This window comes from Myiozetetes cayanensis, unplaced genomic scaffold, assembly GCF_022539395.1.
Source record: "Myiozetetes cayanensis isolate MyiCay16 unplaced genomic scaffold, myiCay2020 scf1, whole genome shotgun sequence".
Classification (NCBI taxonomy): Eukaryota; Metazoa; Chordata; class Aves; order Passeriformes; family Tyrannidae; genus Myiozetetes; species Myiozetetes cayanensis.
In genome coordinates this window covers 136,134,643-136,160,548 of record NW_026086604.1, presented here as the reverse complement: position 1 = coordinate 136,160,548, position 25,906 = coordinate 136,134,643, and the positions used below count along the sequence as shown (strand labels likewise).

The 25,906-nt window shown below is 41.5% G+C and overlaps 1 protein-coding gene across 2 annotated transcripts in view; it reads right to left on the bottom strand.

Moving 5' to 3' along the window:
* The window catches only part of SVIL (supervillin), a 139,141-nt gene extending 114,517 nt beyond the window's left edge, over positions 1–24,624 (bottom strand). The window contains exon 1 of one of the 2 annotated variants that reach the window (XM_050310332.1): positions 24,544–24,624. The gene's annotated coding sequence lies outside the window, so the exon portion shown is untranslated. Of the gene's footprint in view, positions 1–24,387; positions 24,516–24,543 lie in introns of those variants that run through there. The other variant, XM_050310342.1, reaches the window with a different exon arrangement.
* Positions 24,625–25,906: the final 1,282 nt, after the last annotated feature.

Here is a 25,906-nt window from a genome sequence, read left to right as displayed (position 1 = left end):
AGTTCAGCTTCTGCATCAGACTTTCAAAGAGCATGTGGACTCAGACTGCACTTCCTGTAGCCAGCACTGAAGACAAGAAGTCTGCTAGAAATGCAATATAAAAATGTGCATGGGTCCTCGCTCCCTAACAACACAGGGCCCACAGAGGTAGGTGGGGGCAGCCTTTTAGCCCAGGCAGGCTGGGGTGAGAGAGTGGCTGGTTGGTTTGGATTACAAGCTTTTAAAAAGATAAAAAGACCCAACCAACCAACACCAAACAAAAAACATAAACAAAAAAAATTAAGTTAGTTTCAAAAACTGCCACCCTTAAACCCAAACAAAACCCCCTAACTTTTAAGGTTAAAGAACCTGCATTTTGTTATCAGCTAACTATAGGTTTATGATAAGAACTATTTAATGAGAGCATAGCAAATTCTAAGACAACATGACAATGGAAATGGATGCCCAAATTATTTAGGTCTTACATACCACTTCTGCCCACTCCTTATGCATCTGCCTCTGGACAACAAATCCCCGAGATGCTCCCTTTACTTCAGACCATTTCTTACACCTCCTTCAAAAGCAGGGCATCATTCAGCTGTTTCCAAGTGAAGTAATATTTTCAATGTGAGCAAGTTTTCCAGCGTCTGAAAAGCAGACCTATGTGGCTATGCTGGAACAAGAGCTTTTACATGCACTCTAAAGTAGAAACTCTTATAAATTAAAATATCTTTTGAACAAGATTTTAAAACACTCAGAAAAAGTTTCAAAGAAAGAGTTAAGCACAGCATGAAAACAGCCATCATAACCTCAATGTTTGAAGGAAGTATTCAGAAATCATCTCAGAGATAGATGTTTGAAAGTAAATCCAGATCAACTACAGGAGGTTCTTTACATTTGCAGTCCCAGAGTTGAGCCTATGAAGAGAACCTAGGAAGTAAGGGCTGAGTTTTTAATACTGATTTCTAGCTCTTAATACCAAAATTCAATGAACCTTGTCTGTGATGAAAATGTCTGAAAGAATGGATTTACATTACTTAAAAAAACAACTGCTTAATTACGTGTTCAAACCTAAACAGTTTCAGACCACTTCTGAAACTGTTTAGAAAGATAACTATGAATATCTGCCATTTGTCTTCTGCACAGCAGCGAACTTCTTACCACCCCAACCATGAGTTGCACCTCGACATCATTTGTGACCTGCATCTGGAAGTCTGATTTTTGGATGTACTGTATCCTGCAATCTAAACCTGAGCCTCCCTTGTCAGGCCAAGGTGATAGCACCAAGTATACAAGCTGTAATGCAGTACAGCACCCTTCATGCCATTTGCTAAGCAGCCTAGAAGAACAGGATTTCTAGCTTCTGGCTCAGAATGCTACGGGTCAAATCTTACCCATAGGAATTGCTTTTCTATATCACAGATATTCCATAGCCAAGCACTCTTACTCCAGCTATAGAATGGAGACAAACAGTAGCACTCAGGATTTACAAGGACAGTGGTCACCAAGTAAGGTCATTTCAGGGAGAGTTATTAAGATTCATGTTTTAATGTGAGAGATCCTGCTCTAAGCCACTCAGCCACCTTTCGTTTCCAATACAAGTAAACCAACTTAGCCACCTACTTACCTCATATACAGCACATACATCACTCAAACAAGGAACTGCATTGAGAAATTCCTTATGCTAAACTCTAATTTCCATCCAGAAAACAGTTTTCCACCAACTAGGAAGGCATGATACCACTCTCCCCATTCCAAAGTAGCAACAGTTAATGCACAGAGCACATCAGAGCTCTGAATAACTGAGTGGAGAAGTGTGTGAGCTCCAACAGCTTGCACAACAGATCCTTGCCATTGTATTTGACAGAATGTCTTCTTCCAACTGTTTTTTCTCTAAATTCTTGTATTTAATTCAATGCATGTGGTGGGGGGAATGACTTTGAGAACAGTGATGTGCATCAGTACACAGATGTTCCACATTTGTCATGTCACATGAACCTTGTGGCTAACACCCAACTCTTAAAAGTCTAAAAGGCCTCCTACATAAAAATCCACATGATGTATTTGTTTCTAGAAGACAATATATTAGATTTCTGGAGACAGACTTCTCCAATACTGTCCTTCATTTAAAAAAAAAAAAAATCCAACCCAAAACACTTGCAAGAAGCTTTATTTGGTTTCAAGACATAAAAGTAAAAAAAACCAACCCAAACCAAACAAAACAAACAACAACAAAAAAAACCAGATAAAATTAAGTCAAGTGGTAGCTTGACAAAATCTGTCAGAGCTAGGAGGAAGCCCTTTAAAATGAAATAACTGCAGTGTATTGTGTAAAGAAAATGCACATATGTTATGTACAGTCATGTCCAGAATATTTTTTGGCTAGCCCATTTTCTAAGGAAGCTTTAAAAAGACAGGAGAGATGCAGACAGCTTCATAACTAGCACAGAGCTCCAAAATCTTCACTCAGAAAGTTTCCTAGTTTCTTTCTTCCCAAATGAAGTCAAACGAAATAAATAGAGCACAGAAACTGATGCCAGAATACAAGAACTAAGTTCTGCCCTCAGACCCTTACTTTCAGCACTGCCTTCATAAGGAACATAGCTCAAAATGCTGTGCATCCAGAAATTTGGTGAAATTCAGGATTGATGAAATACTCCATTATAGATTTTGTATTAGGCCATTGATAAAGTGTCACACTGCAGATTGTGTGAGTTATCAGACAACTGTGACCAACTGATTTTTCACTAAGTTGGCAACATAATACCATGTAATTATTTGTTTCAGACACTAACTCCTGAGCTATCTTTATTAAAAAGCAGTAGTCCTTAAACAGAAATGTGCTGTAGTTGACAGATCACTGTCTATCCAAAAATTCCATTTCTAAGGGAAAGTTATCTCAGGTTAACTATGAATTCCTCATGAAATACACCCAGCTTACACCTGAAGATCTACAGTTATGACCAGTTCAGTATGCCTGGATTTTTGCATACACTAGAAAGCATCTATTAATTCATACATCAGTATTTGCAAACAAGCAATACATTCAGGTAGAATAATCTAAAGCCACTTCCTACCAGTTATTGAATGTGACATTCCTGAGGTCAGCACCTATATAACAACACAAGAGAGAAGGTTTCAATTTCTTGCTGACAGAAGCTTGTATGACCTTGGAGAAGTGCACCGGGGTTGGTCTGTGGCTCCATGGCAATCTCAGCCAGCTGCTGGCTGCCAGACTCCCATTCCTCTCCCTTCTCTGCTCCACAACATGTTTGACCCTGCACTGACTCATTTCAGACCAGCAACCATAAAAATAATTCAATTGCTCTCTTACATATTAAACACAGTTGAGTCAGTGCAGGGTTAGAAGAGCAGAGGGGTGCAAAGGGGGAAGCTGGTACATGTGGGTGAGAACATGGTAGCCAGCCCCCATAACCCAGCTCCCAGTCCATCATTCAAGATAAAGGGAACTCTAATTTCACAGCAGTCTGGTGAGGATAAATAACTAAAGGTTAAAAAAGCACTAAGATTCATGTTAAGTCACTGGAGCAATTTTTTAGATTATGTGCCTATGGAAGGGAATTTTTTTCCACAGAATACCCATTTTGGGTAAGTCTTCAGCTTCCACCACCCAAATTTCTAAGTTCCCTAGGGACTTTGAGTCAGAGACTGTAATGAAGTAAAATAAAGCTTACAGAGGGATCCATGCTGATACAGGAGACTTCAGGACAGGTCTCTGTTTTGCAGGAAGCTCCAGTACAAGGGAGGTAACAGGGAACAGGCACAGAAGGGGCCTTCCCTTCTGCAAGTCTGCAGGCTCAACAAGATCACCATTTGCTGCTGCTTCTGCGATTCTTTCTGTATCTAGGTGTGGGGCACCACACAGCAGATTTATCTGAACAAGTACAGATCCTTGTATCAGAAGTCTACATGATGCTTTATCTCAGTTAGACAACAGCTAGCCATAAAAACCAGAAAAAATCAAACAACAATAACAAAACAAACCAAACAAACAAAAAGGCAAGATACCAGTACATTCTTAAAGCATCCCAAAGGGATATTATAGCTTCCTGTGATCTCAAGAGTGCTGGCTGTATCTCTACTGTTGCTTTGGGGCTGGCTACTTCAAAGGCCAGACAAGGCAATCCATTATGAAGTCCATCAGCTCCATGGCTGAACACCTCAGCTCTCTCCTCCAACACCCACGTTCTGGAGAGCATTTTTTTCCTAGACTCGTGCAACTCTTGTATTCTTCCTAGTACTTCTGTTGGCCCAGCTGTCTTAGGTGGGAGAATTAGATAGGATGTATGGGATCAGAACAGGTTAATAGTGTTAATAGTACCAGTACCAGAAAGATCACAGCAATGTTCACTTTATTACCACAGTTAGAATAGAGCAGAGAGAAAATATTTAGCAACATACATTATCTAGCAGAATAAGTAGCAAAAACCTCACTGAATATTTAAAAGCTATTTTGAACAGATTATTAAAGTGACCTGTTGGAAACACAGCTATATTAGTAAAGAAATTCAGCACATATCTAACAATAAGTTTATTTCTTAAGGCATACTTTGTACAACTGCCATGTATCTCCTCACACACACTTTAAACAATTAAGTAGTAGCACTTACCCATCTGCAAAACCTTAAGCAGCCTCTGGAGCCTTTAGTCTCCTTGTTTGCTTTATGAAATCACATCACAAACAATCCAGTCTTATTCATGAGCAAAGCTCTGGAAATTATACTCACTTAGTGGACTACATAATTATGGGAGAGATTATCTAGGCCTGTGGGCTTTGTATAGTTCCTTGCTAACTGTCTCTGCCATTAAAAAGTTTATGTTGCTTAATAGTTTATTTATGGACTTAGGCTCTTTTGGTTTAAGGTAACTGTCTCAAATTATAGCTTAAGCTCAAGATCAGAACAATTTTGTGGTGTACTTCACTGTAGCCAACAGCAGTCCTGTTAGTCAGTAATATAGCCATGAATACTGTATGTAAAATGCAAGAGTCTGAATTTACTGGAAGCAACGTCATTACCACACTGCCAGTTTTGCATAAATCTAGTCAGAAGATATCTTTGCTCTTGAATGAACAGTGAGGGGGAAAAGCAAGCGTGATGTGCAGATCTTGTAGAGGAAAGTTATGCATGTTTATTACAATACAAGAAGCACTTGTGATAAGAATTTACATTGTCAGAGTGAAGTAGTGTCTATGCTGACAAATTCAGTTTTGAAAACACAAGCAAGTACCATGAGCCAGAACACCAGGAATGCTGGAAGAGCCATGGTTTGATTGCTTTGCATATCATTTAGCTGCTAGCAGCAAGAAGCTTCCAACTGAACAAGCAACAGAAAAGCATCTTTGCCACATGTAACTCCTGGGAAAGGAGGGCTGGGATTCTCACAGCATGCTTACTGTGATCCCCACCTGGAGGCCTTATCGTTGCTGGCAAGCTCACCCAGCACTCCTCTCCTCTGCCACATGGCTGGGAAGACACCTCAACAGGCACAGACCTCCCTGCTTCACATGCTTGAGAAGCTGCAGTGCAGGGACACCACCTCGGTCCTGCCCTGCACAAAGGGGTGCCCTCTCGCTTTTCCCCAGCTCCATGGAAATTCCTAACCTACCTGCTCAGGGCAGATGTTTGCCCTTCAGCCAGCAGCAGGCAAGTGAATTTTCTGAAACATACATGAAGGGCTAAAACACAAAGGTACATTTTATTTCTTTTTTTAATGAGCTTTGGACTACCGTGTTTCACTTACGGAGTGAGGTGTTTTTTAAGGCTCCTAATAAGCCACCAAAGAGCTAGACACAGTGTAGAAAAGCAATTCCCTCTCAGCCAGGTAAGCCACTATATGCTGAATGCAAAAGGACAAGAATATCAATGAATGCAGAAAGTAACTATTTGCATCATCACTGAAATTCATCTAAGTTCAGGTGAATTTCCCTACTTAAGGCTAAAAAAGGAGGGGGGGGGAGGACGGGGGAGGACACAAACGAAAACAAAACAAAACAACTCCAAACAACCAACCCTCTCAGCACAATACAAACAAACAGATTAACACTTCAGGGTTTGCAGCAAATCTAGGAATCAAGTATTGTTTTCAATCTCTTCCTTGCAGTTTAGAGAGTGTGCTGTAAAAACACCCACTTCATATATCAGCCAACTGGCAAGCCCAAGTGTTCTGGGTTTATTTTATCTGAGTGACTTCTAACCTGCACTTGCACAGCTGTGCTCAGCCAGATCTTGGGTAGAAATCTGGACTGTGCATGTCTACTGCTAAGAGCTACTTTTGAAATGGGCCAGTGTGCAAGTAACTGAGGTGGGAATCTCTTCTGACAGAGTGCCCTGAAATATGGACTACAGTTAGAGCTTCAGTCACGAGTTCAGAGGGCAAATCACATTGCTTGAGCTCTCTTAGGCCCACTCACTCCTTAATCTGAAGCTTGAATTCCTTCTACATATCAAGTAGATATACTAAAATAAAAGCTAAGTACTAGCTGCATGAACTAGCTCATCCCCCAAATTCAAGTTACAAAAAGTGCTGCAATTGCCACATGTTCTAGGCAGCATGACTATGGGTATTCCAGTGATAAACAGACTAAGTTCCACCCAGATCCCTGTATACAGGTTTCAGTGACTGTATATTCAAATAATAACTTCAGCAACGTTGACTAAGATAAACCTGGCAAAGAGAAGATTGCTTTTATATCTGCTAAGCAGCTGCCACTAATTTAAGTCACAGTAGTCCATCTTGACCTCATATCCTAACACAGGCAAACACCTGTATCAAATGAGACCTGCAGTCAATCACCTGCTCAACTGTTTATCTGACCAAGAATGTTTTCAACTTTCAAAATTTTCTCATGAGCCGCCTGGAAACAAAGCACACCTGTAATTAAATAAATGCCAATCTTAGATAAAATAAAATATAATCTTAGATTTAAAAGTTTTGTTATTTAATAGGCTCCTTTACAACTAAAATGAGACATCAGAGGTGGTTCCATTGCAGCATCTCTCAACTCCTTTGGCAGAGGCATCAGTTATGTAGGACATCTTCTGAAAGGGCTGCAAAACCAAATTATAATGCTCTTAGTCTTGCTGAGTAGCAACACTTACGAAAGAGATATTTTATCAGTATATAAATCAATGTCTTCTGCCAACCTAATAGCAGTATGAAGTAGATTTCCACACATGCTTATTAGATTGTCTTCCAAGTTCTCAAAATGAATTTTTGAAATATTTCTTCAGACTCAGAGCCATTTGCACGTTCTACTTTCATAAGAGTAACACGTATTTTCCTACGAAAGACACATTTGATTATGCAGCAGATTACAGTTTTCGACCCCCTCTTCAAAAAACTCCATACATTCAAGAATTTATTATCACAATGTAAATTTTATTTGATTTGCTTGGAATCTCTCACTTCTCTGACTCATTTTATCTCCTTACTATAACTCAAGATACGGCATTCAAAGTATGTAAGTTTCAGTGTTACTATCAAGCATTAAGGTCTAGAGACTCATTCCCTTTCTCCAAAACAAATCAGCTTTCACTTGCTTTCATCAGTTTTGATACTTTACTGTCTTCCTTAAATATATGAGAAATACTGAAAATCAGATGCATCTATTAACCTCTAGGATGTTTACAAACAAGATCTGGAGCCCATTTTAAGTGAGAAACTTCCATTTAAATTAGTCAGTCCAAAACCATAATGTATTCACTGCTTTAAAGACGCTGAAGTTCTTAGATGCCAAGAATTGGAGAGATCTCAATTGTTTGCTACAGGACCAAAGAGGAACAGACTTGCTGCGTTCAAGGACAGAAAGAGACAAAGTTGAGAGCAGTGTCACCACTGAAATAGCAGTCCATCACAAACAGCACTTACAGTTTTGAACTTGCCAGCACTGGTGAAACGGATAAGTGTCCATTTCTGCAGTTCAATAATTAAGAAAAAAAAATCTTTAAAAAGACAGTTCTACATACAATAATTATTCAGTTTTGAACATCAAGTATTTCAAATTAGTCTGCAAAAGACTTTTTTTTTTTCCCTCATTAGGCCTTTATCTGCAGAGACAAAGTTTCTTGAGACAATAGCATTCACATAACTAATGCCTTCCTTCCAACCTCACACCACTTCCCCACTCTGGCAAAATTATTGAGTAGTGCAGAAACCAAAAAACAGCATAAAAGATATGCATGATTTTTTTTTCCTTGCCTGAAAAGAAAGATTCTGAAAATATGGCTAAAGGAAAAGATTTGGTGGAGGTCAGACAAAAGTTGAAGTGCTAAATGAGAATTAAAGCTGTGCAGACCCATAATAAAAAAGCAGCCCCTTAAAACATACCTGCTTTCCAGCAGCCCTTTCCCTAAACCTAGCAAGTGGTCACCTAACTAGGAATCCTATTTTCCTCCTCTTTTTTCCACAGGCATCTTCTCCTGGTCAGGTTATTATGCATCATCCTAAAATGCACAAGCACATCATCCAACTCCAACAGAAAACAAGTTATCTCAGCTGTTGGGACTATTTGGATCAACTGGATGTGGCCTGACTGTCTAGCAATGAAGTCCTTGGAGAAAGTTAATGAGGAACACACCACAAAAATACTGAAGAAACTTCCCAAAGAACCGACTGATGACAGAAACAAGACTATGAAATACAAAACAGAAACAATTGAATATCCTACCAAAGATAACAGTCACAGCTAACTACAGTCACTAGAAAGGACAGATTCAGAAATGGAAGAAATTCTGAACATTTATTTTCCTCAGACAAGGCAGAAAGACATGACTAATGCTGCACCATCGTTAACCAATAGGTCGTGCAGTGTCCCATTCAGATCATCTCTTAACAATGTCTCTCTTAACACATTCCCTCTGTTTAGGTTTCAGCATCTTGTGACAGCATGGCAGAAAACAACTTTCTTATTAATGAAATTAATTTCAATTAAAATAATTTTAATAGATGTAAGTATTCCCAAAGTTTAAAAAAAATCATATTTTTCAAGCAAAACAATGTAATGAGGGACATATTGGATTCACGTAGCCCATCACACTTCCATTCACCTGTGTGAACTTGCAAAAATGCTCTGTTACTGACGACATTATGTTACTCTGGAGAACAAAGGAACTCTTACAGAACTATAATCATCTTCTGATCTGCAACACCTCAAAGCATTTCAAGCTTCCTCAACAACATCTGAGACAGCTCTCTTCACTGAGCAATTATGGAACAAGACTGAAGACTTACCTATACATGACAGTGAGAGCTGTAGTCAAAAACCCTTCCCCAAGGTCTTGGAAATTGATAGTTCTGTGCAAGAAAGAAACAGAAACAAGGCAAAGGTAGTAGACAAGATGAAGCAAGACTTTCGATGCCCAAGACAACTGGAACATAAGCATGATTCTTATGAATCAGGTGCACACACAAATAAATGCTTGTTCTAAACAACAGCACTCAATACAGAAGTTATTAAGAGGAATTAAAAAACAAAACAAAACAAAAACCCAAAACATAAAACACAATACTCAGGTTGCCATGAACAACCAAATAATATCAGATTCTTGTGCTCAAAGTAGGTATATTACTTAAATAGAATTAATCAAATAGATGGTGCAATTAACACTGAAAAAAATATAAAGTAGTATTTTTGAGCATAATCTGAATAGTCCCAACTAAGTTTCGGCAGCACATTTCAGGATAAGGGTCCTTCATGTCACATCTATTAAGTTAAATATGTTGGTGCTGTGAGACACCAAAAATAGCACTTAAAACAACAGAGCGTAGTAATCAGTACTCAGCTAACAAACCCTACAGTGAGGGTACCTGTTAACAATTAACACAGGAAAATCTCTGAACAACATGGACTTTGCTCTGGAGATATTAACTTTGAATCTAAATCTCAGATCTGAATTATGCAGTATTTTGGACAATAAGATCACCTGACAATAGCTTAAAAAAAAAAAAAAAGTCTACTGAGAATCTTTTCAGGACATTCTTCAGAAGGAAACATGTGAAGAGGTTAATTTACACAAGTGAAGTTCAAGTCAAGCACTTCACTCTGCTCATTGCCAGATGGCTCCAAAACGTATTTCATCTACCTGTAATGCAGAACACCCTCTCACATCTGGAGCTTCCATAGCCATGAGTCTCCCCTTAGCACACAGGATGTGCATCTACTGCCAGAATGAAGTGAGAAATCAAATAGTTTGGTTTTGGTGGTTTGTTGTTGGGGTTTTATTTCCTTTAACACAAATACTTCAATTCAATGCTTTATAAGGAGCAAAATTTTTGTTAAGATGTAAAAGAAAATAGGGCCTTTTTTTGTTTTGGTCAAACAGGTATATATGAATTAGCCTGGAGAATATACTGATAGTACAGCACAGCCTGCTCTAAAACACTGGGGCAATTCAACACCTGCTGCAGCCAGTAGAGCCAAGTGTCCTTTCTAAATGAACTCCAGCAATAATCTGAAGATCTTGGTCTGAGAGGTCATGTCTTTGGGCACAAGACTCCTGTACTGTGAGGTAGGTGTGCAGGGAAGTGAGGTTACCAAGCTGCACCTGGAATGCCACAAAGTCAGCAGGCAGAAGCAATAGTTTTGTTAAACTTAACTGGAAATTCTTTGGAAGACACTTTGTTTCAAGCCAATCCTTGTAACTGACCAGCTTTTACCCTGTATTAAAGTGGTTTTGAGACATTAAAAAATTCTGGGGTTTATGCAGGTTGTCCTAACTCCTTTGTGGGCAAACATGCATTGGTGGCACTACTGAGCAGTTACAGAAAAGGCTGGGAGTCAGATCATTGCTGGGAAAGTTTCCAAGCAGATACTTGTATTCTCAAATAAGAAACTTATCTTCCTTGTGCCAAAGTAAATCCCAAAGTTGAAAAACTAGGTGAAAAAGCATTCACTGATGATCACAAGCCAAAGCTATCAGGTTCAATAGCATGTATTACTCTCTAGTAAACTTTTAAGTACTCAGCTCAAGTTTAACAAAGCTTAACAAAGCTTCCCAAAAGTTTCTATGTTGTTTGCATTGACCCATGTACAGTTATTTCAAATCATCTTACTCCCTAGCATTTCTTCCCCCTTCTCTTTAATTTACTACACCAGTACAGAAGAGACATGCTGGCACCATGACTATTCTAACTCCAAAATGCAGCAACTCATGCTGTCTTTAAAAGATGCTGGATGCTCTCATAGCATTTTTACAATCTGATGAACAAGTAAAGCATCTGCAATTTTAGATTAATAACAGTCATACACAGTTACAATCCAACAGAGCCAAACAACACTATGCAACAGCAATTGTTTTAGGCCTTTCCCAGCTGTGACCTTTCCTGGGAAGTGTAGTTTCCTTTAAACAAAAAACTTGTAAAAACACAGTGTTGAATAGGAGCTGCAAATAAAAAGAAAAAAAAATTCTATTCCAGCATTTTAAGCTTCAAAAAAGCACTACTTCAGTGTACCATTTGAAAACTTTTATTATAAATGGATCCACGTTACGCAAAATGAACCGTGGAGAGCACTCTTCCCACTGCACCAGCTCCCACACACACTGCAGCTCTGAGACCTTCCTTGGTTCACTAACAGTTGACACTGATATGCTGACCCAGCAACCAAAACCTGAGATAAAGCAGCTTACCAAGTTGAAGGAGTGGACTAGAGCCACCCCAGAATAATCAGCACATGCATACAGCTGGGAGCAGGAAAAGAGGGAAATGGGAGGAGTAGAGAGCTGGTAACAGTCATAAAATTTCATCCCCAAAATGGCATTATTGCAAAGCCACAGACACAAAAAGGTTGTCATATTTCAAAGCTCATTAAGATGGCCTCTAAAACCAAGTTTTCAGAGTAGGGTTTCAGTGGGAGAAAGGGAATAATTTCTTTAGATTACCCTGCAAAGCCTTCCCTTTCCTGGGGTGAGTTCTGAGGCTTCACAGAGTAACCTCACTAGCCTGTGCACAGAATGTTCAATAATAGTGTAAATAGCATTTACAATAAAAGTCTGCAAACTGAACAGCTGTTGGGACATAAACCATAACTGAGAGGACAGCCAACACTGAGGCTACTGCAAGGGGAAAGTCCCAAAGCCCAAGGAAGCCGATATGCAAGCCATGATTTCCAGAATCAAGGGAGCAAGCCAAGGGTAGCACACCAGGAGGATGCTGCTGGGGCTGGATCCCAGAAGTCTTGGTGTGTGCAGCATGAGACTGTTTGTCAGAAGCATGAATTTATTTTGTGCACAGCCTTCCAGTACAGAAAGTTATGCCTGACCAGAGAAGAAAGTTAATTTGGCCTTGTTTAGCAAATTCTTCAAACTCTGCCAAAGCATTGTCCAGATGACACAAGAAATAGCTACTGGCAAGTTGCTGCTCTCAGAAATTAGACTCTCAATGAGTTGTTTAACCTCTTTGTTACTTTTAGGTTGTAGAAAGAGCAACGGCTACATAGGTAGAATATAAAGGCAAGAATTGTTCAGGCTTGGGGAAATCAGACTCTAGACACATCATGACAGATGTCCTGCCTTAAATAGCAGCAGTAATGTTCCAGTACTTGAGAACCCAGCTATCACTCCAAAATAGTAAAAAGTATAAAACATTAACCAAGATGATATGACAAATGTTTCAAACAAGTAGCCTGCACAGCAAAGGAAAAACAAACAAAAAAAAATCACTTTTATCACTGCTACCTTAGGTGATTTGCTACATCCCCACTCATTGTTCCTTCTTCTTTCATTAAAAAAAAAAAAAAAAAGAAAGTGTTGTGTAATTTGAGTTCTACTCTTGATAGTGTATTTGAAAGGAACAAAAATTAAGGACACAGTTCTCAGTTAAAAAGAGTTTTACTTCATGTGAAGTCTGAAAAACTGATCATGGCTTGCATACCAAATCCAGAATAGGGACTTAAAAAAAAAAAAAAAGGAAGGAAAAAGAAAAGAAAAAAAAAAAAAAAGAGGTTGAGAAGACCAGGTCATACAGAAAGAGACTAACAAAGAAAGATGCTCAGCACAGTTTCAGTGAAATCATATAAGTAATTTTTCAAGTCACCTGAACCTAAAGTTCCCAGCCTGTAGTACACATATCCCATACTACACATAGTAGTATGTGATCATGTTGACATTCCCACAAGTGTTGCCAAGGAGTTCACACAAGCACATGTATGCATATGTGTGTGTGTGTGTGCACTGAGACATTGCCACCAGCAAAGGCAATTTCAAGTGCATCAGTTTCAGAACCCCCAACAAAGCGACTCATCGAACACATTGCTGTATTTAACACAAGGATCATGTTCAGTTGCTGCAACTGTCAGAGACTTAAGGGGGTAAAAATAATTGAGCAGTAAAGATGGTCTTAGGCTTGTAGGCATTTGACAAGCATCCAAGTCCCAGTAGCATGCACAGTGAATAGAAGTGACTGGAAACATTCGAGCAAGTGATCTTCTGTTTATCAAAAGAGTAGCATTTCTTAGAGCAGCTCTCCAGAGGCCACACCAAAAAACACTAGAACATTCTGAACATTTAATACACAAAACTAATGACTGTTTTACAAGAGTTAGAAGTTTTCCACAATAAGAATTTGTGGTTTCCTGTGCAAGGAAGAATGCCAATTCATACCAACGTGTTCATGGAAAAAGTTTTTTTTCAGGGCTTCCTTAAGAAACTAACCTCTGTAACACCAAGATTGCTTGCTTTGTTTCAGAGGTGACTGAAATGATTATAAGTTCCCATATTGGCCTTTGCATAAGAAACACTTAATGAAGTAACATTTGTTTTATTGGAAGAACACCGTCTGCTATTGCATCATGAAAGTATATTTGCACGTTACTCTAGGAATCTCACAAGTCATTATAATTTTTGAAGACAGTAATTAAGGTGTTCCCTCTCTTTATTGCACTTGGAAACATCCCTCAGCTGAACTTCAGCAAAAAACCACTCTGGTTCTCGGCTTCATTACTTCACACTTATACATGGGCCTTTTGGAGTTTTGCTTTTGATTTCAGCAGCTCCTTGCTGGCAAGCACCTCCTGGGAGTCTAGAAAGAGCACGTCCAACCAAATACTGCTTTAAATATTTCTTTTGAAATGCTAGTAGGTACTCTAATAGTAGGTCAGATGAAACAAAATCACTGGTAACTTCTTTTTTGCAGCTCCCTATATCTGTACTGTACTGCAGATTAGATTCCCAAACCAGGGCATGGAAATTTATATCTCACCTGGAATGTTTCATCTGCCATCTCACTGCCCACACAAATCCCTTCAGAGTTGTCTGTGGCTGTACTATCCCAGTAGGGTACAGCACACAGTGCATTTCAGACATGAAGTTTACTACAGAAGCACAAGCTGAGCATTCCCCTCTTAAACCACAAATTTTAAGAACACAAATGCATCTCTAGCAGTAGTTAGCTATGCTAGAGTTTGCTTTTATTAATATAAGTTCTAGCAAGTTGTTTAGCTAGGTTCAGCGACACTTCAATTCAAAGTTCATTTTAATCAATGTAATTTAATTTCAAGCTAAAAGAGTTAAACTTGCATTCCGTATCAGGAATCCCTATAAACAACTTGGTTCCATACACCAGGTTTTTGCTTGCAGTAGGAAGCCAGAACAGCATTGTTGCCAACCCACAAAAACAATACAAAAAGAGGCATTTGCATGCAAGTTGTCAAGTCAGGCATGCACCAAATATTATGGAGACAAGACAAAAGAGTGTATTTCAGGAGAAACAAATCCTTTGTCTGTCAACTATTAGCACTCTGCAATATAACAGGAAGGAAGAGGACAGACAGAGCGTTCAGAAGAGGTTTGGTGCAATCCCACGGTCAGGGTGTTTATAGTGTTCTGTCGAGTCTTTACTCTCTGATCTTTGCAAAGGTCAAGTTCTGCACAAACTCCTTTGAAGTAATATTTGTGACAGCATATGCTTTAAACCACAAATGACTAAATACTCTGCCTAAAAGGGATGCTAAGCAAGTTTGCAGATGACACAAAACTGGGAGGAGCTGTTGACTCCCTCAAAGTCAGGGACACCCTGCAGAGAGACCTCCACAAATTAGAGGACTGGGCAATCACCAACCATATGAAGTTCAACAGGGGGAAGTGCCGGATTCGGTACCTGGGGTGGGGTAACCCTGGATGTACAGACAGACTGGGGAATGAGATGGTGGAGAGTAGTGCTATGAAAAGGGGCCTGGGGCTCCTGGTCTGTGGCAAGTTGAATATGAGTCAGCAGTGCCCTGGCAGCCAGGAGGGCCAACCATGTCCTGGGGGGCATCAGGCAAAGCATCACCAGCCAGTCCAAGGAGGGGATTATCTTGCTCTACTCTGCACTGGGGTGGCCTCACCTGGAATATTGTGTGCAGTTTTGGGCACCACAATACAAAAAAGACATAAAGCCATTAGAGAGCATCCAAAGGAGGGTAACAAAGATGGTGATGGCCTTCAAGGGAAAGCTGAATGAAAAGCAATTGAGGTCACTTGGTCTGTTCAGCCTGGAGGAGGCTGAGGGGAGACCTCATTGCAGTCTACAATTTCCTTGTGAGGGGAAGAGAAGAGGAGGCACTGATATCCTCTATGTGGGGACCAGTGACAGGACCTGAGGGAATGGCCTGAAGCTGTGTCAGGGGAGGTTTAGGTAGGATATCAGAAAGACATTCTTCACCCAGAGGGTGGTTGGGCACTGGAACAGGCTCCCCAGGGAAGTGGTCATAGCACCAAGCCTGACAGAGTTCAAGAGGCATTTGGATGATACTCTCAGGCATGTGGTGTGATTGTTGGGGAGGGCCTGGGCAGGGCCAGGAGTTGGACTCAATGATCCCTGCGGGTCCCTTACAACTTGCTATATTCTGTGATTCTGTAAAGTACTCTAAGCCTAAAGCCAACAGTGTGATCTAAGTAGGAATACCTAAGCTAAGCAGTTTTGTGGACTAAGGTGGAAGAAGAAAAACCAGCTACTTTTTAGCAGTTAACACCTAAATGCTGATTACAGATGAGAGCACAGCCTCACATGCAGCACACAAACAAGGCAAAGCATCCAGAATACAGGAAGCTACACCTGGCAGCTCTAACAAGAGAGTCCAGCTAAGCCAGATCCTCACTGACAGACATGATCTCAGTAAATATATTGTTTTCTTTTTGCAATTTTGTTTATTATTGCAACTTTTGCATAAGTAACCTTCTTTGAAACCCTTGAATCTTTCCAGTGATAGAGACAATTTTGTGTCAGTAGGCTCTGGGGAGCCATGCACATGGCTGATAAGCTACATACAGGGCAGAGACTTGAGCCACACAACCTGTGAGATAACAGGCACCCAAACTGACCAGCTAAGAGCTGCAATGACCACCCCAGAGGAAAACAAACTAAAGTGCCAAAGTTAAATATCATAACCCACATAACACATAAACTTGTGGCTTAAGGAAGCAGCTTTACCTGCCCCTGCTCTATTTCTGTCTTTAAATTAACACACACTTTAATTTTTAGTCTCATAGAGCAGTGGAAGAATCAGTGAAGTGAGGCATGCACAGCAGCACTTACCACTAGCTGAGCAAAGGAAATCATTAACAACAGCAAAAGGAAACAAAGGTAGAAGGGATTAATTCAAGTTACTTTTTCAGAACAGCAATCTTTCTGCTGCTGGAAATGCTACTCTCCTGTGCAGTCAACAAGGTCTACTCCTCCACTAAGCCTTACAGTTGTCAACGTTCCTGGGGTTGGAAGGTATTACATAGACAGACATGTCTTTAAATTGGCTGGGAAGCCAATTTAAGTTCAGAGGAAACTTAAAATAAATATTTTCCCCTGTAGAGGATGGAGCAAATTTAAGCCAAGTTAAAAACATTGGCAGAATCTTTCATTAAAAAAAAAATCCAAATCAAACAAAACAAAACCAAAAAAAGCCACCTAAGAAAAAGCTTTCTCAAATGCTCTATTTGAATGTCTTTCCAACACATCCACCAACTTCCTTAAGAACGGTTTTTGGAGGTGGGTGAGAGGGTAACCCCTTCTTTTTCCCTCTATTATTTTAAACATGTTTAAGCAATTTAATGCCATTTAAAGCCTTATCACTTCACTTCCCACCACCTTCTATGTGAAAGAAATATTTCTTTCTCCTAAAGCCTTTAATAATTGAACACTGCTTATTAATCAGATACTATCTTCCTCCTCTGTTCAACTGAGGACAACGCAACGCCTCCTTATTTTCTTACTTCTCAAAATCCAATTCTCCCAATATCCTCTATGTCCATTCCCTAAATTCACAACAAAGGGGTTTATGAATTAATCAGCAGCACTTTAAAAAAAAATTAAGATGCTCTCCCTAACCTTATCTGTGACAGAAGTTTCCCCTCTATTCCCCACTTATCTTTCCATGGTCTCAGTATCACATACAGTTGTCTTCCTCTGTTTTTGAAGCATGGACAGTCTGTTGTTCTGGATGAGAACCACTGTTACTTGTTTTCTGAAGAACTGTTTGTGCAGTTATTAAATTCAGAACACACATTGGTTTCTACATTTTCTGTATTAACTACACATTTTAATCAAATATCTGTGACTCTACTCAGCTAACATAACTGTGTCTCTAATATGATCACTTCAAACTATAGGCCTATATTTCTGCTACGACCTCAGACAAATACTGATTTAGTTCTTCAATATTGACTTTGAAAAATTAATTTTCCAGAAGACAAGTGCAAGCACCTAGCCAAAGACAGTGTTCCAACTTCTTTTAAGTCAGTAGCATTAGAATGGAAAAGTTCAAACTCTCAACTATTTGGAGATACAAAAAACAGATCTGAAATATGTACTTAAAATCAAGAGACTTCTTTTTATGTTTTTGCTTTTGTTTTTACAGTCCAACCCTGTATTATTAAGCCAGAGTCATCCTAGCATAATTTAGGTAGTGTTGATGAAATGAACATGAAAGCTACAACCAGCAAGGACAGAGTAGGCCTGGTGAAAAAAGAAAATTTTCTCTCTGAGTAATAGGGTTCTCAGGCCAGTTACAATGGGCAACTTGGACCCTGGAGCAGCCTTTTCTGTTATCAAAAGCAACAATGCCCAAGTAATTCCCTACCAGTCTCCTTTATCATGAAATAAATAACACAACCATGAAAAATCAAATTTACATTCTTGAATTACAAACTGTATTATAAATATGATTTCAAGCAAACACCTGATTTATCCCCTTTTATGGGAGTATGGAAAACTAGTTAATGAAACCACCTCAAGCCTCTGAAAACTTTACCACTATCTTTAAAATCTCTAGCAGCTACCAAGGATATGCTCCTCCTCACCCAAAGTTCCAAACTGACAATGTAGAAAAGGTTAAGTGGTTAAAACAGAAGCTTTAGTCATTAACAGAATTTTCTCCTTTTTCCAAAGGTGCTTGAATTTACTCTCACTTTTAACTTCTATATCTCCAGGCAGACAGCTATGGATTCAGTGCTGCAGGAAAGAGGAGTTCAGTCCTGCAAAGCATTTTCCAGGCACTTCCTATCACTTTCATGGCAGGGACAGCAGGCTGGAAGGATTTTTCCTTAAGGCAGGTTTCAGCCTGTGTTTCCTCACCTGGACTGAGCAGCCACTGCAGATGCAAGGCATTGCAGAGTCCCTGTCCTTTCCTTGACATCCAATCTGAGCAGTGCTGCCAGTGAAACAAAAGTTTCGAGATCAGTAAACAAAAGGGTTGGCTGACAAGAGAGCACAGGATGCCTCGTTAAATGGAACACTGTTCAGAGAAGTGGGGAAACAAAGGAGATGTCGACATGGCTTTAAGGGACACCTTTTAGTACCCCAGTTCTTTTGGATTAGTTACTACCACAGGCTGCAGATGTACATACATATGTAAACACAATTATATTTCCTATTTGTTTCAAATCTATGAGAAATACAGATTTTCATGTAATCTGTTCAACTAGTGATGAAGAAAACATCTAACAAGTTTGACATAGTAAGAATGGTCTGCTTTTCTTCTAAGTCTTTAAAAACCAGGAGAGGGACTCACAGCACCTAGCACTTAACAAGAATTTTATCTCCACTAATACTTAACACCAGAGAAACAAATGCAGCTACAGTTGCCTGTATTAAGCAGCTGGCAAGCTCAGAGATGGAAAAGTTGCAGAACAGCTGGGGAATGCAAGACCCTTTTGAACAGGCTGCTATATGATCCAAAATAATGGTACATGTTTACACACAACACAATGGCAGCAACAGCCAAATGCAGGTCTGGTGAATGGACTACAGCTGCTCCTTCCCTCGGACAAGGCACAGCAAGCAGATACAAAGGAGTTCATATTCGCAAAATATGGCTTTCATCTTAAAAGGTAGCAGTCTGATTTCCAGAATAGACAGCTGGCCCTCCAACTGGACTAAACTGTACAAGATTCTGTATTACAAATTACCCCCTAAAAGAAGTCTGGATTAGGGTCACAGAGCTTTCCAAACTGCTGCTACTTTACCACCAACAGTTTCCAACAACGTATTACTCAGACTAACAGGTTGCCGAACTAACATATAAAAACCCTTGTCTCGTGACAGTATTTTCCAGCCAGCGTCAGGAAGATAGCCATTTACAAACTCTTCATATAGACACTGACTACACAGAAGTTAGCTATCCACTTTGGAGAAAGATGTTCAGTATGCTGGAAAGGAGATTTTGAATAAACATGGACTATTTTATAGCTTTTTTTATGCTAGTGTTGCACATTGATATAAAAGTAAGTTGGCACCTGAAGACAACACATTCCAGTGCTCTCATCTAGACAGAGGGATAGTCCTTATTTGCTGCTGCTTATGCAATAACTGATAGCATGTTGCAAAGAGCACTCTCTTGTTTCACAACTAACATCTGAAGACAACTTAATTTTGTAAGTGACCTTGTACAAAAATTGCATCACCTTATTTCAAGTCATCTTCCCAGTTTTCAAGTCTCAGAAGCACAGTATCAGCGGTACCATCTGTTTTGCTCAAGACAAACCATGATTAAACAGTGCTAAGGAACTGGCTACTATTTTATATTTTAACCATACCACTCCTAATTATCCCAGGCACCAAAACAGAGTTAGTAATGAAATGTTTCAACTCACTGCATCTTGATTAAAACCAGTGTAACTCAAAAGACACGGTTCTTGACTGAGAGAAGGAGACAGCATGGAAAGATCTCCTCTTCTACCTCCTCTGCATGTAGCCATTAACATTACAATCCCAGTTAAGAGCTACTCAGAATATGATAGTTAAAACTGGACAAAGACAGCTGTCATAGCAATAATAGATGCAGACACAATTTTTAACCTCCGTCGCTTTTACAAAGAAAAATACCACTAATAGGCATCACAGAAAGCAGGATTTTGAACTATGGGTTGTAAGACTCTGTCTTGTAATTAATGGGACTCTGCCAACAACAAACATCTCTCAGCACACCTAAGCAACAAAATGCCACATCTGTACACTTCAATTTCAGGTTTCTGATAAAGACTTTTTAGTGAAATTCTTTCGTGAATTAAGACATATATCTAAGAAATTCCCCATATGAATGGAATAATGGCCAGTCTTCGCGAGCGAAGATCCGGGGAAGGTCTTTCCACCTTCCAGCCTGCGCATTGGATTTTTTAGGTGAGACACAGTGTGCGCGGAACTGAGCCCACCCTTTAATCCTAAGGTTCATCTGCCGGGGCCAAGCGAGCTTGGACGGTGGCAGCGAGGTCCTTAGGACGTAGGTGGGTTGCCTTTAAGGGCTAACGAGCCCCACCTGCCCGGGAGTGGCCCTGACCGGGAATCGAACCCGGGTCTCCGCGGTGATAGCGCAGCGCCTTTACCACTAGACCACCAGGGGCTCACGAATAAAGAAACAAAATAAGTAGAGCCTTGAGTCACACTTCCAGAAAAGATGCTTCTTTCACCAAAATAGTACTATGGTAAACACTCTTCCTGCAAAGCAGTGATAGGTATGCTACCCTCAAACCCTACCATCTGTAAAGGTAAGAGCACAGATTTGCTCTTGCAGCTGCGCTGACACTGCACTCGCTAGGAGCTGCTGCAAAGTGCAGCAGCCCTGTTGAGGCAGTGGGAGTGACGGCTTGTATCCCTGAGGGACCTCAGCTGAGCTCCAGAGCCCCATCTGCATCAGGAGTTTTTTCTCCTGAATTTCAAACCAGTTCTGCTGCCCAGTTTTATCCAGTTCTGAGCACATCCCACTACTTTAGTGTCTCTAAAGTCTTGTTCTCAAAAATACTAATTTAAAAAAAAGTAAAAATGGAGGCTTAAAACATTGCACAATGCTGGAATCAGTTATGACATCAGCAAGGCTTAGCATGGTTCAACAAACATGATTTTTAACAGTTACAGGTAATGCACTGACAGTCAACCTACCCAAACAAGTGACATGTGATTGATCTTGACAATCCATAACCTGCACTGAACCTTTCCCAAATTACTCTCCATACTTACCATAACGGATTACTCTTTCTACCATGCTCACAATAATAACCAAAAACCAAACCCAAATTTTAAAACCCACAAAAGAGCCAAAGAACTCTAGTTCCTTATCAGTCAGTCTCCACTGAACTAATTATTGCTTTAAAGGAGATGGTATCTATCTTAAAATTCCAATGCTGTACTTAGCAGGTACAGACAAAAATCCTTCTTTGGTTTCACTCCCCTTCTTTGTGGCCACATCATATATTGTAGTTTATTTTCAATTAAAAGACCTATGAGGGTTTCTGTGTGTGCATGAATGGGAGGGTGAGTTTTCATCTTTCTGAGAAGTTCTTTTTAACAAGCGCTTTACTTGTGGATATAAACTCAGGTCTTTCACAAAACACCACTATTATTTTACACAAAGAAACTAAGAAAACAAATCTTTTAATAGCTCATTCCTGACTTTCTCTAAACTGCACACAGATAAGGTTGTTTTAGAAATTGTTAGGAGGCACGTCTACACCAAAGTGTACTTGCCACAACGAAGATTTCCCTGCCATGTAGATCTGACAGCCATGTCCCAACAGGCTCTAGATCGTTCATACACATACCAAGTATTGTTCAAAGCAGACTTGCTTTAAGCAAGATTAAATACCTGTTCAGTTTGAACTGTCCCAGTGCCAGGATAAACTCCACTAAACTAGTTCAGACGATTATCCCGTTGGGCACCAATGGCCTTTGAAACTCCCAATACCCCAGAATCTGCTGCTTCTGGGAATTATGCCAGGAGCTGTGGGATAGCTCTCCACAGAGGACATTACAAATTAAATATTTTAGAAGTGTGCTTGTGTTTACATGGAGCAAGGCTGCAACAGTTCAGCATATGAGTCAGCATGGTTTGCATCCACACAGAACTGAGCAGTGCAGTTGGGAACTATAAATTTTCTAGGGAAACAAAGAGTGTGAAATGACTCCCCCAGGGGAATACAGTCAGGCCACACCTAGCAGGAGCCAACACTCACCTGAAGACAGGAATTTTACTCAGAGCTTTACTACAAAAAAGCCCATTACTTTCCTATGGTGACTGCAGAAGTTTCAGGATAAACACTTTGGTCCTGCCTGTATCAGAGAAGTTAGTAATGATATCATGGACAGATAAACTCACAGGCACGCACATCCATGCTAGGATACACTTCTTTAAGTGTTACAAATAACAGTCAACTACTTTAAAGTGGAAGCTGAAGCATAGTTCCTACCAGGATAGCAAAGAAAAATTTTAACTGCATCTCATTACCATGACATCCAACAAAGCCTTCAGACAGGTAAAAAAAGCAGAACTGAAAGAGAACAAACTGCTCTAGTCCATCTCACCATGCCGTTACCTACGGTCAGATGCATTTAAGGACCAGGCCAATACCCTTTTATTGAGGCCGCAGGAGGCACAGCAAAGCAGGATGACATATCAAGCCTCTGAACGTCCCACCAGGGAAGAACATCTCGTAGCAGAAACAGCTGTCAGGCTGTTTCAAGAGTTGAGCACATTACAACTATTCCTTCCCTGTCTCCACAACAGGCACTTCTGTCTCATGAAGGCATAAAGAAACCAAGACTATTTCTTTGAAACCCAGCTAGACTTCTGCCACGGAGCATTCCACAGGGCCAGAGGACAGCACATCCTCATCTCGAACTGCACTTTCACGTCAGAGGTAACGACACCACAATGTAGTAACTCTGAACACAGTTCTGTTGTCATAAACCTCATTAGCCACGAGAATCAGTCCAGAGAGGGTTCAGTTTTCCGGTGGCTTTTGTTTTCATTTTGAACACAAAAGATGAAGATATTACAGGCCGAGAACATTTTTCAGTATGATAGTTTGGTTCACTCCTAAAGAAACACCCTTGCCCATGATAAAAATAAGGATAAAACCCAATAAAAATATGTTCAGAACATATTCTGTATCAGAAGGACTGTTCACACATGCAGAAGAACTAGGTATCTAGCACAACAGGAGCACCACCTTTCAGCCCATGAGATACTATCTGAGCTAGGATCACTCTGTGATGACACCAACAACTGTTGATGACCCAGAACAATATCAGAACTAAATGAATAATGTTCACTTCCTATTTTCATTCCCAGGCTTCATGCTGCTGCCCCCTGCCAAGTAATAAACTCGAGTACACTCAGACTTTGAAAGATCTCTTAAGTCTTTCTTAAAAGAGTCATAATCCACAATCACGTGCAGACTTCAAGAATTTAATAGTAGAATGGATGCAAAGGTGTCATTAAACAGACAGTTCTCCAGCACTGGATACCCATGGTCTACGTAATACCCTACAAGCACTGCACTTGCAACTATTAGAATACCCTAGTAATTTTTTTCCTATTCATCACAATACTTCATTGTTTCCCCCCTTTTTAAACATATTATTGTTTTCTGGAGTTTGGAAAACAAGTCCAGGCAAGCTGCAACCCCACTGCTGACCCATTTAAGCCAAGGTGAGTGTTCGACCTCCAACACAGCTATGGGGCTCTAGGCCAAAGAGGTTCCGTGCATCACTAAACAAGACCCCTGTTGATTCTGCCAGCTTTTCCCGGTATCCCGCCGTGCTGTAACGAGCCAGCATCATAAAGTCCCTCTTTCTTTACATCACACGTGCGCGCTGCCGCTTCTGCCCATGCCTTTTCTTCCAGCTGAAAGAAGAGACAAAACTCCTTCAAACATTTCTCAGCCCCGCTGCGAAGCGGTCCCTGCGCCACGGGAGGCACCGGGAGCGGACCCTGCGCCGCGCCCCCCGCTCGCCGGTCTGGCCGGTGCCGAGCCGTCCCCGCACACCCCGGCCCCAGAGCAGGTGCTCCCGCAGCGTGCGGGGAGCGCGGGGCACCGCGGGCGGGGCGAGCCCCGCATCCACCACGGGCTGCGCGCCGCGGAGAGCCCCGAGCCGGAGTGACAGCGCGACCCCGGCGAGGGACAGCGGGGAACTTTCGTGCAGCACCTTCGCGACGCAAACCCGCTGCCCGGGCGGGCGGGAGCCCGCGGCGCCTCCTCCTCCTCGGCGGCAGTGGCGGCGGCGGCCGTGCCCCGGGGGCAGCGCCCGCGCGGGTTCCGCTCCCGCGGCGAACGGGCGGCGAGCGCGGCCGCCGGCACTCACCTCGCACCCGGCGGCTCCCGGGCAGCCGCAGCCTGCGGCAGCCTCGTCAGTCAGTCCGTCCGTCCGTCCGTCCGTGCCTCCGGCCGGCCGGCGGGGCGGAGCGGGGCGGGGCGGGGCGGGGGAGCGGCGCGGCCACGAGGGCGGGGGCGGCTGCCACCGCCTCCTCGGCGGGGCGGGGCGGGGCAGCCTCTCGGCCCCGCGTCCCGGGGGGAGCGGCGCGGGAGCGGCCCCGGGGACAGCGCCGGGAGCGGCGGCGGCCCCACGCGGGACGGGACGGGACGGGACGGGACGGGACGGGACGGGACCCCCGCCCGGCTCTCCCCGTTCCCCGCGCGCCTCCTGGAGGCGCTGCCCCGCGCCTTAAAGGGGCCGCGCACGGCGCGGCGCGAGGCGAGTTTTTTGGGTCCCCTTTCATCGTGCCGGGCCGATAGAATGTTTAATTATCTAAGGGAGACCGGGCCCAAAGACAGAGCTCCGGGGCAGAAAAGTGGCTGGGCAGGGCTCAGCAGCGTTACCTGTGCATAAGTTTATGGGTCGCTCCTGCATGAGCAGCTTTTATGGACAATGTTTCTCTGTTCAGAGACGTACGACGGTTCTCTTTATTAATTTGCACGACCTTTCCCGGCTATCTCGACCTGATGGCAGAATTTGTTCTGCTGGGCTGCAGCAGATTCTGGGAAGAGCCCGGGGAGAAGGCTGTCTAAAGGAGCTCTCTCCCTGCTCCTGGGGCCACATGAGGTAGAAGCTGGGGAATGCAGAAAGTCATCACCACTTTTTATTTATAGGGAGTAACTTTTTTATTATTATTTTTCTCAGATGTACTTATGTAAAACCAAGCAATCGTTAGGAAGGTGAGAGAAATACAAATACAGTGTTGTAGACCTCACCGCAGTGGTACAGCAAAGGTGTTTGTCCACATAGTAAAAAACTAGAGCATTCAAATTTTCTGATATTAAGCATCTACCTTCTGGGGAAGGTAGAATCTTTTTATTTTCCTTTCACTTCAATCTTTTACCTCAATCAAGTCTTTTCTAAGTGAATTACATGGAGAATTCAATCCCTGCTTGATCAAATCTTACTAAGCAACCTGAAACATGAACAAGAGCATTTACCACATAGAGAATAATCAAAGGGGGAATAATTTGAAGAATATGTTTTATCTGAGAGCTTAGGTAGAGAAGACACAGAACTGAAAAGAATACATGCTTCTTTTCCATTCAGCTGCAGAGGAGAGCTATCTTCTCTATATCTGTTTAAAGTTTGTGCAGAAAAATGGGAGAAAATCTCAAGGTGTGGAAACGTGCTGAGATGAGGCAAACCTAAAAAATTTCAAATAAACACCCAATAAGTGTTTCACAAGACA